This window comes from Diuraphis noxia, unplaced genomic scaffold (genome assembly GCF_037042655.1).
Source record: "Diuraphis noxia isolate RWA-SAM2 unplaced genomic scaffold, SU_Dnox_SAM2 contig0009, whole genome shotgun sequence".
NCBI lineage: Eukaryota > Metazoa > Arthropoda > Insecta > Hemiptera > Aphididae > Diuraphis > Diuraphis noxia.
Window position 1 is genome coordinate 251,918 of NW_028301719.1, and position 14,968 is coordinate 266,885.

Here is a 14,968-nt window from a genome sequence, read left to right on the forward strand (position 1 = left end):
AGAAAGACCTGACCAAAAAAAAAAAAAATTATGCCAATTCATCGTATGACATTTTTTTTTTAAATATTATATTATGATGAATAAATAATTTAAGAAATATACTCATGTCAGAAAATTCTCAAAAATCATATTTTGTAAAAAGTTATTGCGTTCCAAATTAATTTAACCAAAAAAAATATTGAATTTAAAAAAAATTCTAAAAATAAACTACTTGATTTAGATAAATCTTTTTACCATCAAAATTGTTCTTATAATCAGATTCATAAATAGGCAATTTTGAATTTATCCAACATTTTTTAAATTAAATTAATTTTTTTATTTTCAGTACTAAAAAATAAAACATAAAAAAATGTATTATACATGTAATGCAAGGTTCAATTAATGAACAAAAAAAATAAAAAATATATTAATGTGAAAAAAAGTTAGTCCAAATGCCAGTTCTATCAGTTACACCTTGTATGCCACTTGTGGACACTTTCGAAAAGCGTATTATATTTTATATTTTATTGTATAAATTTATGCCGGAAACAGATTTCTGAAAATACATAGTAATAAGCGAGCATTACGGTACACCAAAAGAGCGTTTTAAAAATATTAATTTGAATATCATTTCGATAAAATATATTTACAATTTCAATAATATCTGTTTCCAACCAAACGCAGTAAAAATAATCACTTTTCAAACGATGTGTTATTGCTCGTGGATATACAAAAAACATTAATGATTTCATAGAGCACTTGACATACAAATGCACTATTTTTGATTTTAAAAAAAACAGGTGTGGCTGCGCGCATGCTGCATGCTGTTGACGAATCACATACCAGGTACTCTCATAACAAACAAAATAAAAATAACATGTTAAATAAACAAACTGCAAAGATAAAAACACACGAATGTTATGCATCAACACTTCAACAGCAATGTTTAAACGCTATTAAACATAATTACAGCAATGATAATAATTTTGAGACAGTTTAATGTTGAGAGGGAGTAAATTATTTGTTTAAAAAGAAATGCAGATAATCTGTAAACTGTCAATATTTCAATAATTCCGAGTCCGATTCAACATCGTTATCATCTCTATACTCTTGTTGAAACATTGGCGGCAGTTAATTTCTGTTTTCAGTCTCACGTTACAAGTCACGTCAAGTAAATATTGCATATTAAGTAAGTTATTTAAATATTTTTTTTTTTTTTATTAATTTAGTAACAGTTTATATTGTTAGTTTTAATATTAATTGTGTGGGTAAACAATTGAATTGATTTTAATTTTGTTTTTAATTGCTGATAACATTAACATTTTTTATCGATAATCTTAAGTTTTGACTGCATTAGCTTTTCTTGTGATTATACAAGATGGATTAATGTAGATTAGATTTTTTGCTCAATTTCAATTCGGCCATCAATTTATGTTTCATAATCAGTACCTACCACTCCGGGCGAAGTGCATTTTGTTGGTTGATTTGAGATTTATATTTTTAAGTCTGGTAGATTCTCAATTATTATTGGTATATCATTATTTCTATTTTACTAGAATGATTATCTGATATTTTCAGCTATTATCGGAATCTTATATATTTTATTTACCTCGATTATTTCCTCGTTTGACCAGTGATTTTTCCGGATAATGTATATTATGTGGATCGATATTATTGTCAGTTTGTCACCTATATTGTATGGTTTGGAAATCAGACACTGCTGTGTGTTTTGCGTGTTCAGTATTGGTTGGCTACGATTTTACACACTTTCTAAGTATTTTTCATGTATACTGTATCCTGGATGTGCATATTAGAATAAAAGTAACGGGCCAAAAAAATTATATTTCAAGTATTTCTAATTTTTATTTACGCTTCGTATTAAGAATTGGTTTTATAATATTATTCAATTATTAAAATGTATTAAAAAAATATTGAAGTACATATTACATATCAAATCAACGATACAAGTACTTATTTTACAAATAATTAAAGCCACCAAATTTTTAAATTATTTTTATAAAATTTTAGTAACTGTATTGATTTTACTGTAATTACAATGCATTTTGCATTTCAGTTTTGTATTATGGATCAAAGAAAGTCGTCTCAAGATAAATTTGCGGATATGCGCAATCCACATATCTCGAAGAATGGTTTTGCGGACATGCGCAATCCTAATATTTCGAAGAAGGGCCCTTGTTGCGCACCTATAAACCAGGGCGGAAAGGAAAAGCATGATTTTGATAATCATTTTGATCAGAAAAACAAATAATAATGAGACATTTTTACCAAAATCCTAAAATAATTTTTTTTTACAATTAATAAATCTTTTTGTGCCTACGTATTTTTTTGATCAATTATAAAATAAAACTATTGTCGTTAATTTATTAACATTTATTTGAAATACAATACTGCAAGCAATAGTTTAATGATTCCTATTTTCAAACAATATACCAAGACTTACGTGTCTTAAAATTGTTTTTACATACGTTGCACATCTTTGTGTGCATCTCTGTCTCTCTCATTTTAAACTGTCATTGTTTAGTTTTCTGAAATTGTGATTTGTGGCAAGCTTAACAACCAACCCGAAGTTTCGAAGTTTACCAAACATATATTTAACGTACAACAACTAAATTACAAAAACCATCACAGATAGCAGTTGATTTTCATTTGCACAATTGGACTATTTGAATGACTATACTAAACACAGCTCAAATAGTCAAATATAATATATTTAGATGTGTAAATATTATGGTGGATTAACCCGGGAAACTCAACGCAATAGTAATACGTTTAACCTGAACTCGGGAATTTTTAAAAACATAAAACGTAAGAAAACATATTGAATATATAAACCAGTTCTTTATTATTTTATTTGTTTTTATTATTGTTTTTATCTTCCACATTGTTGTAAGATTACCAACAATCAACAATCTTTTTTTTTCTGTAATATATTGCAATACATATTCATTATTTTAATAGGTATTTGATTTTGTTTGCTGTTAAAGTATTAAAATAAATGTATTATATACTTTTAAGCAAGGATTAAAATTTTAAAATTTTAATATTCTTGCACCATCAAATAGTTTGCGAGAATCAAGTTAGTTTAAGCTTTAAATTCTCTCTCTCTCTCTCTCGTAACAATTTAGTGTATTTTTACGAACATGTAAAATATGTACACATTATTATATCAGATTATAAGACATGACAGACAAAAATGTAAAGTTATGCTAGTTTTTGGCCAACATATGCAAAATAAAATCACACTATTTCATTTCAAAAACTGTAAACTGTAGATAACTGCAGTAAAAATACTTATTAATACTGTAACTAGAGGATAACGTACCTATTAAATTTACCTAGTAACAATAATATATATATTATTATTAACTTTATTAATACTCAAGACTGGACATTTATGTTCTTAAAATTTTAAAAATACCTATGTTTCAATATTTTTATTGAATGCTTTCAAAAATTTCCTTCAATTTACATTTCCATAATTATGTTATACGTCGAACTGATAAAACTTAACTAATATTAAAAAAAAAAAATTCATGTAATAGATTATTTTGCGTTTTATATTTTATTTATCTTACATTATAAATATAATTTAAAAAATACGTTAGTATTATTAGGCTATCAGCAGTAAAATTAGTTATGAAGTTCAATTAAATCTTGTCCTAATAATATGTTGAAAATTTTTTCAAATTACATTGTAGTGAATCAAAATCTTTAAACGCTCTCACCACTATTTTGAAACAGTGTCAAAATTATAAACATCAAACTCCTCAAAACCGCAAGGATTTTTTATGATAAAAAAATAGTAATAGTTACAAAATATTTTATCTAGGACGATAATTTATCATGACTAAATAAAATATAAATATTTATGATCACAAATTCACAACTTTGTGATACGCAACCATCCTTGTGCCTCGACTAGCTCGAATTTCTCCATTTCTATTATATTCTATTGGCATTGCCGACCAATGAAATGCGGAGAATTACGAGCAATGGTTTTGTACTTGTGTATAGAATAGTGCGGATATGGGCAAACCGGACGAAAACAGTTTTTTTGTAATCATACCTATTTATATTTCAGTCATGATTATTATCTTCTGCGTATAATAAAACGTATTAAATTTGTCAACGCTGAATTCCGTCGTACCATCTTTTGCGCTGAGGTAATCAAAAATGTATTATAATACATGAGCAAAAAAATAAAAATAATAATACGTTCACAGATTACTTGTCGGTGCGGCAAATAACAATAGCACTCAACATTCTACTCTAATTACTAAAAGTATATATTATACAATATAATTATATAAAATATTAAAACTACAAGCTCTTCTATTATACCTACAACATAAAATGGAACATATTTTATATTATTTAATAAATATTCATGATTGTGCATCAATGGTTTATTTTTACATCAGACTTCAGCCGAGCTGACCAATCAAGCCATTATTTTGGAAGGCTTATAATTAAATTGTATTATTTTTTAAAAACGGTCAAGGATTTTCTTTAGTAATTTCAGGTTCGTGGGACAAAATAGAATATAGTTCAACCGAAGTCAACACTGTTGAAACACTAATGTCTTCTAGTTTAAAAAAGAAGATTTATAATAACTTAATTCACCTTATTTACAATATAGATAAAGTAACTAATAACTATTCTAAAAGTTTAAAGATAATACCAAACCACATGATAAATGATCGTGCGAGGATAAGACATAGTCATTCAACGAACCACTAACTTATCAGCAACAATTTGTCTTTACTATAAAAAGCTTTCAATAATTGACTGCTGAATCGATTAATACATAATATTTTATAAGGTAGGTATATGATTTAGGAAATATTATTTGGTACCTAAATTAAACATTTTTTTAAATTATTGTTTTGTCTTCAATAATCACCACCCCGTTTAGTTTTATACGAATATTTGAACAATTGAATCTATGGAATACGAAAGTTCCAATTGAAATTTTGATTTATTTTTTTATTCACTTTTAATTTAAAAGATTTATAATCCGATTTAAGCCATAAATTATTATTAAAAAAATGATGAAGAGATCAATATAATACTTCCAAAGCTTAAGTTAAAATCTTTATAACAATTTGTATGAGAAAATTACTGTTTTTAATTAAAATTTTGCATACTGACATGTAAAAAATATTTCCAAAGCTTTAAAATTAAATAATATAATTACATGGTATTATTTATAGATACACACCATTCAAGTCATAAATATGAATATATTATGTATTTAAGTAATAGTCTTTTATAATAAATATTATCTCAACAAGACTTGTTTATTTCCAAACGACTTATACAAGGATACATTAAGGTAAACGCAAAATTATCGATACAAATAATAACTACTTATTAGCTATTACGGTTTTTAATTTTATTTTTGGAAAATATGAAATAAATTAGAATTTTTTTAAATTATTTTCAAGTGGTTAGCTGTCAGTATACAATGACGGGGTGCTGTAAGGCGCTCATTTCGTTTCGCTTAGCTCAGCAAAATTATGTCGAACAACCACCTAATAGTTATAAACGCAACTTGGTTAAAACCATGTTAGCTGAGTTTTATTTTTCAAAATCGTGTGACGATGTTTTATAAATTGTACTGCATTTCCTATGATAACATTTTTTATAAATGTGTCGAGGAACGATATCCTCAAAGTTTGAATTATAATAGGTATTTATAAAATTATAAAAAACTTTTTATAATTATATTTTTTAATGATGACTAAAAATATAGATTTAATAAATACTAATGAATAACAATATAATTTCTATATTGAAATACGTATTGTTTTCTATCTCCTGCTTTCAAATAGATCGTTTTCTGTTTATGATATTTTCATTGTAATATATATTGTTATTGAAATATCGTACGCAGTTATTGGCCAACTAATATTATGATATTGCGGTTAATTGAAATTAGAATATTAGGTACGTTTGTTTATAGATATTTGGTTAGTGAGTGCAGTTGTTTTCACGTTATGAACGAACAATTTTTTTGGTATTTGGCATTGTTATGATAATAATACCATACATAAACATACAATAATTGAAAATTCGTGTACGAAATTAAATTATTAATTGTATGCGATGTATGGACTGCGGACCACTCGTCGATTGAGTGCTGCGGAGTGGAGTAACGCTGGCCGACGTGTCTGGAAGTCTGAAACGGTCGAGTCACACCGCGCGAACTAAATCGATGAATATTGTAACTCAGCATGCTGTAAGCTCTGATCTGAATTCGATCAAATACAATATTTTTAAATGTGAATTTTGGTGGCACGCTGAGCTATATTTTTGGTGGTTATAAAATATTGTTCGGTTAGTAGAATACGATTTAAAATTAAAAAATTAAAAAACTGGGTTAATTGTAGAATTATTTTTATTTTCTGAATAATTTGTATATGCATATTTATTTTGCGCAGTCAAAAAAATACGAGTACGAAACAAAACGTTTCATGCTTTCACGAGGCTAGTTTCGAAATTTTATTTTACAAGTAAATGCATATTTTGAATTTTTGTTTTGTTTTTAGAGTGTATTTCTTTGGTTTCATACGTTTTGAGACATATTTTAACTTAGTTAATAATGATATTAATTTTTTTCTCATCCGATTTTTTATTTTAAATAATACAATCAAAATATAAATTAATTTTTAATTTTTGTCGTTGTATGTGGTTTTTGATTGGCTTTAGTGCACGTTTTTTTCTAGAAATCTGATCATTTTATAAATTACAGTGGATTTAAGACTCGCGAATATAAGGTTCAGTCGCTTAATAGACTCATAATGTTTCGGGAGGTCCTGCCGTATTCAAAAACATTATGAAAAATTCAGTTATAAGACTCAAATTTCGTAAAAAAGATAGTAGAAAATAAACATTTTTGGTTAAAATTTAGAATTCAATTTGTTTTCAAAAATAACATATTTTTGTTGATTATTACTGGTTAGTGGTTTCGATTCATGCTTTACACTGTCTGTATGTACACAATTTTCATAATTTTTTTATTTATTAACTTATAAGTTAAGTAATGTGTAATATGTATGTATTAAAGTAGTTTAAAATAAAAGCTAGATATACAATAAAATAAAATTCATGAATATTTTCTGGTTTTTTTCCACTTCGCCTATAAGATCATTTAGTTTAACACTCACTTTGTGCCGTTTCCAAAGTGAGTCTTATAAGTGGCGTCCACTATATAATAAGATTTAATAATTTAAGTAGTGATACGTAGAATAAATAAAACTAATTCAAAATAATAAATTAAGATTATGTAAAACAAAAACAAAAAAATAAAAATATTCTTGTTTTTGTAATGCATTTTTAAAATGCATATTTTAGGTATATTTTTTATTTTGCATATAAATTCATATATTGAGTATTCAAATGTATATTGGTAACTTTTTATGGCTACATGTCCTCCGTCCTAGCAATAACGCATCATAAATATATACTGTTTTCAAAGCATATTAATATTATTTTGTTTAGAATTATTCAGTACATAATGTACACAAGCATACAGCTTATAAAAATGAGTTGCATAGTGTTCTTGACTTTCTTGTGTAGGTTTTTAGTCATTTTTATAATTCTATTATTTTTACGAATCGCCTGGTGTTGATATACTAAAATCATATTCATTAAACATAAATACCTTCGTGAAGACTAAGGTTTTATTAAATAAATAGTGAAAAACAAAAAAAAAAATCTTTTTAAACACAACCTGTAGAATAATAATAGTAACTATTAATATGGTTAGTTATACGCATTGGGTTTTAATAATATCTATATGGTTATACGATTATAGGTAGTACCTAATTATTAAAAGCTCTTTAATATACACATAATATTTTAATTTATGCAATCTCTTTCTCAATTAGTTGTATGATAATCTCGTTGAAATGATTTTTATTGAAGTATTTACAAAAACATTTTTTCTTACAAGTTATATTTAACTCTTAAAAATATATAAAAAATCATACTGTAATATACAAGAATTATATTCTGTTGAATAAACTTCTTTCTATTAGATTCCTCGGTTCTTTTTTTATTGCTGATTTCTTATATTGTAGACAAACAGTAAATATTATTCTTAAGGTTAAATATTTCAAATCTAACAATTTTAATATTCAACCATACATCCCACTAGACTCTTATTTAATTGCATTGTAATTATTTTATTCATCAATGATTTATATTTTACATACTTTTGTATAAACATTGTACTCTTCGCCGTAGATTTAAAATTATTTCGATTAGTAAAATTTCTTCAGATCAGTCTCGTCACAAAACGATTTTAATTTGTTAAATATATTTTGTGCTTTTCGTATAATATTATTAATTTATCCTTAATATTGACAAGTTCAAAGTTTTGACATTTTCTAGGTTCCGTTCTCTGATTCCCTATGAAAATAGAGCTTTTAATATTGAAATTTTAACTTTAATAATTTGCTTCAGCATGTTGTTTAAAATCGTGATTTATGTTTTACGTTTAAATCCCTCTTTTCAATAAACATTATTTAAACTTAAAAAAAAAAAATCATAATCTACTTTAAGATTTATTATATACCTGTAAAGGTTTTATAAGCCCGATATTTTAAAATATATTTTTCACTAGAAACTACGTTATAATTCGGAATACAACCCAAGTTTAATCAACTTATACAGTTATATAAAGCCTCGAAGCTACCCAAAATGTGATATTCATAATGAGAGCTGTTGTTAGATGTATTAAATATGAGTAATCTAACTGTCAGGAAAAGTATTAATGATATGAAATTCTCATATATAATATGGTAAATGGCTAAATAAACTGTTCAGAATTACTAAGATGCTTTAATTTTTAAATTCCTTAATGTCAAACTAAATCTAAAATAATTTTCATATCTCATTTAAATAAATAAATTATTAATCATTATGTTCTTCATTACCTGTTGTAGTTGGATCTGAAATGAGATTAATTCATGACGTCGAGTTGGCTTTAAATTTCATTTTATAGATTATTTATAATTATAATATTATTAGTAATTTTCGATTAATTATTGTTTTGTTATTTTGTCCAGAGGTGCAAATCTAGGGGTGCAGGGGGGGCAACTGCCCCCCTTCATTTGGTAGGTAGGTGGTCAATTGGTTGATACTCGATGGTAAATTTTCAGACATTGCAATAAGCATACATCAATACACTTATATTATATTTTTATTTGATACATTTTAATATTATTTATTTATTTATATGTAAGTGAGCACAGTGAATTTTTTTTTTAATAGGTGGGTGTTCAATACTTTTGTTTTGCCCCCCCCCCCCCCCCCCCCATAATTTGAATAAGTTTGCGCCTCTGATTTTGTCTTACAAATTTTAATTCATACTATGTCTTTAAATATATATTAAAAATGTGTATTAAGTTTTTAAGTCTGTTTAAATATAAAAATTAATAAATTAATAAGTAGATACTATATATTTTACAGCTATATTAAACACGTATAGTTTATAAATATAAATTGATAACACATGCTTTTTCGAAAATCAGCTTAAATAAAATAGTAAAAACATATTATGTTTCAGAATGGACAAGAGTGAAAAAACGAAGAATTGTACTAATCAGTGCAATTCTTGTCATAAAACAGCTGAACCAGAACATCAAAGAGCCGGGGTTTTTATCTAAAGTTAATCTAAATAAAGATGGAAATCAAAAAAATCAGACGACTGAAAAATACACTACATCCAAGAAAAACTGAAAATTAATATTTATGTGAAAAAAACTTTTAATTTTTAAATTTGCCTAAAATTAGTAAAATATTTATCTTATATTTTTATTTTTTATACAGTCTGTTTATAAATTAAAAAATTTGAATTTATTTTTGCTAAAAATAATATGTACCTACTTATTGTAGTATCATGAATTGAATTTTAATAACAATCGTTACAAAATATATTATACTTACGAATATTTGTCAAATTAAGTTGTATATTGACCAAACTACAAGGTCTACGAATACTTCAAAAGTCGTATTAATGTTGAAATTGAAACTGTGAAAATTAACTAGCAGATATAAAATAAAAATAAAATAGTATCTATAGTATTAATATAGCATAATACTATTATATGTTGCATTGTGTAAATTACAAATGTATTAAAAACATAAGAAATGGCAATAAACTCATTAATAGCATAATATATTGTTTTTAAATCCTAAGCTTTGTGAACACTTTGGTATGAACAATAGTTGTTTTGTTGGTTTTAATAAACCACTTTTACCATTCACTCTATAAAACATTAATATATATCACTCAGTTTATTAATAGTCGCTAACTCTTTTATATAGTTCTTATTCATATATGCATTACTAATTTATTATAGTGGACTGGTATGTGTACCTATATACTAATTGTGGTATTAAAACAACATTTCAGATTATGTATTTTTTTAAGAACTTGAAAACGGGCTGCAATTATAGTTTTAACGGTATTGTAATAACGCAAAAATAAAGAAAATAAATAATATAGCAAAAAAATAATAAAATAATAAAAGATAATATAACTAATACCTGAGTTAATACAACTATTAAATATAACTAAGACTCCTGCCAATAGTTATATTAATTAGTGAAAGATATTAGAAATAAAATGGTGTTTGGTTGATTTATTGAGATACACTAAAGGATCTGTATTGTTCTCTGTATTGCTATAAGAGCTGGAGAATAAGCTACCAGATATAAATATTAAAATTGCGCTATTACCTTCCTCCTGATTGTCGGAGGGTTCTCGAGGTCGTGATTCAAGAACGATCAAGTACACCGTAATAATAAAATATTAATTAATAAAATACAATATAATATATAAAATTATATAAATATATGAATATTGATGCGTATGCACCTTACCTTATTCGCAGCTGTGTTTGATATGCGGTTGACGCAATAAGATAAATAAAGGTTTTTTTATCAAACACTCAGATTAAAGAAAAACAACACTGTTAAATTTCGATTTTAAAAAAGAAACGGTCCAGCTGTTGCTCGCAATGTCTGGTGTCGAAGAGTTTTTAGGTGCTCCTGCACTCTTGAGGTTGTTTTAGTGTTGGGTGGTGCTCATGCACTTATGACAGGTGCACATGCACTCAAGACTGGCGCTCATGCACTGATGAGAGGAGACGACTTGGTCAAGCCAGCAAGGGTCGCAGGCGGCTCCATCAAAGGCCTCTGCGTTTCTAAAGATTTACCGTTATCGGTAGCAGAGGTCCTCATTGGGCCATCCCTTGTCTCTGGTGGCACGCAGGCACACAAAATAGATCAAACGTGTGACGACACATTGTCACAACTACGTCTAGGTTCCTATACGTGACCAAACAATGCAGATTGTTCCTTCCATCAGTGATTAAATACATTTATTGGGGTTTAATGGTTATTTGCGGGCGACATCTTGACTGTTATTTATTTTATTGGATAACTAAGCAATATAAGAGCTAAATTACAATTCTTTTAGGAGTAATAAAATATAAAGTGCCGATATATAGTTACAATTACAAAATCTACAGTATGTAAATTACACGTCATTTTATAGATTTCTTTTTAATTTATTGAAGTAAAATGAGAAGGTATAATTATAGAAACATAATATTTAAAGGGCAATAAATGTGAAAAAAATTTGACACTAGACATCTATAGAGGTATTTGCAAAGACTCCGTATAACAAAAAAGGCACATTATTCAAATGCCTTGCTAAACATGTAACTTAAATGTGTGGCTTTCCCTCTCTTTTTCATATACAAAATGAAAGCAGAGCACCTTAGCGCCATCAGAAGGAGAATTTGAAAAAACTTCGAAAAAAAGATCATAACAATTTCAATAATGTGTGTCGTTAGAAAGGCGATACCCAAAAAAAGCTTTTCTTTTATATAAATTAGAAGAAGAATAAGAATACACAGATAGGTAATAGTAACACATAAATAACAATTTTGACAATCAAGATTGATAAAAAAAACATTAGAATATTAGTGTACCATATTATTATTATTATTATTATTGATCCATTTCGATATTAATTAAATAAAGTTAAAAATTCTAATTTAGTATCACAGTAGGTACCTAATTTGTATGTATATGAAATATATAGGAGTGAAAATCCCTTTAATCCTGTATTTTAACTTTCATACTGTGAGCACTTCTTTGAGATTGGTATATATCTTGATGTACGTGCACGGTGCTATTGATGTGAGCTATGCGAAGGTGGATGAAACTTAAGTAGAAAACTAAACACATACTTTTCGAGAAACTTATTAAAAATACTAGAGAGTTTGATATCCGGATGTGTTTAGCTTCCTATAAGAAAGTAAAATATATATAATATATATAGACGCTTTTTATTACCGTTCTCGTACGGTATATCGTTGTTTTTAAAATGCAGGAAAATATATTTCTGTTGAAGTATTTGAACAATAAAGATCTGACTTTTGAAACACGCCTCCTTACAATTTAAAAAAAACCTATCCCATTTAAAAAAGTAAACTATTTTATTAATATTTGTAGGTACTGTAACTTGTATTTTACATTTGCAGTATTATGGCGAACAGAAAACAGTTTACTCTTACGTTTGATCGGAACTCGTTAACGACTACATACTTATGATATAAATATGTATTGCCTTTGATAAATTTTTATTTTATTATTGACATTTAACCGTAAAAATTGTTTTATTTGGATGATATTTTTCAAAGGAAAATCATACATGTAAAACAGGAGACTAACAGTTTTAACTGCAGTCTAATGGTTAACGATTGATTTAAGTTTAAAATTATAACATTAATATGCAGAGATCGGATTTTATAGTACTAAAAATAGCTGAAATTGCGCTATAATATGTCCTAAAGAAATGAAAAATAGGAGAATAAAAATAAAATAAAAAAAACACGTACGACTATGTGACAGAATATTATGCGCAATAGTATAGGGTGATCCATTTAAGTGGTTACACTAATTATCACGAAAAGGATTAACTTTTTTGAATTTTTTTTTTAACTTTTAGGTTTAGGCTTTTCTTAAACCGTATATTATTTAATTTATTTTCACCCTTATACCGCGTGGGTTAGAGGTATATAGAGGTATATATTAGAGGTATATAAATATATATTTTCAAATAAATTTCAAATTTTTAACCCTCTCGGCATGTGCATGTGCAATGCAACTTATTTTTTTAAAATAGCAAATGGTATTTTTGATACCAAATTCGAATAGATTGATTTTTTTAAAGTCATTTTGACCAATTAACTATGGCTCTAAAACCAAAATTGACTGAATGAGAGCCATTTAAATTTTAATAAATAATACATTTTTACAATTCATTATAAAATGCATAAAACCATTTATAATTATTTATTATTGATTACTTTTTGAATATTTTTACGTATACAGTTGCAATCAATTTTAATTAAATAATTTTATATCCATATTATGTTAATCTTATTTATAACATGTATATATAAAAAAAATATATTCAAAAAGTAACCAATAATAAATAATTATAATTGGTTTTATGCATTTTATAATGAATTGTAAAAATGTATTATTTATTAAAATTTAAATGGCTCTCATTCAATCAATTTTGGTTTTAGAGCCATGGACAATTGGTCAAAATGACTTAAAAAAATCATTCTATCCAAATTTGGCATCAAAAATACTTGATGCTATTAAAAAAAAATAAGTTGCATTGCGCACGCGCGTAATACAGAGGGTTAGAAATTTGAAATTTATCTAAAAGCGTGTATTTATGTACAACTACTTTGTGGCTACACTGCACCCTCTGATTACGCCACGGGTTATTAGTGTTGAAACTTGTAGTAATAATATAATAGTATTATAATAATACATAATACTACTATATTAAAGTGTAATTCTATTTAAATTTTTGTGACTATTTTAATAGATTCTGTTAGCTTTTGTAGATTAAAAAAATAACAATTCTTTTAAACAAATTACTTATAATAACCTAATCACAGAATAACTAAGAATTATTGTTTGATTAATGTTTAATATTCGATAACTCGAATTAATATATGAATAAATTTACTTGATTCACGTATACGGTAACTAAATAAACATATACATTTTTGTAAATTAAGACTAAGTTATTGATCCTATAGTTTTATGTGCTTGGTTAGAATATATTTTAACGTCTTTCTATCGCTCATCACTAGAGTTATACGTACAGTGCCGCATCCAGAAATTTCATACCCTAAGGCACAGATTCACTAACTCGAATCCTTGGATTTGAAATCAAACTTTTTTTTCACAGACCAAGTTCGAGACCTATTCCTTTGAATAACTATAATGTCTGTTGAACGAGAACGATGAAATTAAATCGTAACCAAAATAATCGCCTTCTGATCGCTATGTACAATTACTGCATTACTGTGCATATTACTCACATGAGGAGATTAAACGTTAGTTTAAATTTAAAACAGCATAGGTAATTTCTTGTTATTATTGTAAACAAAAAATACATTTTAATTATTATTGTCATTATGTGTTTCACAGTGAGATGATAACTGCATGCTTGGCATATAGGGTGATCTTCTTTTGCCATAAGGAATCCGTGGGCGAGTCTGATGGGCCTATTCTCAATAATCTCTTCTTTTCGTGTTATATTTGGGTCCCATCTAAATGATGTGTTTTTATCCTATTTAGTTTATTAGTCATACTATTCCAGGAGAGATGCCATTTTTTTACGAAGGAGTGAATTGATGTGGGATTTAAAGTCGTCGTAAAGAATTATGTCAAGAATGGTTGCAACTTTACTGGATATGGCTAGTTTGGCATGCTTGTCCGCCACAGACTTACAGAGTTGGTTTGGAAGTATAATACAGTGATGCATAACACAGTAACTTTAATTGATATTTAGTTTTAACCACAATTATGATTGGTGTTACTTCATTAAAAAATTACTAATGAATCACCTCCCATATAT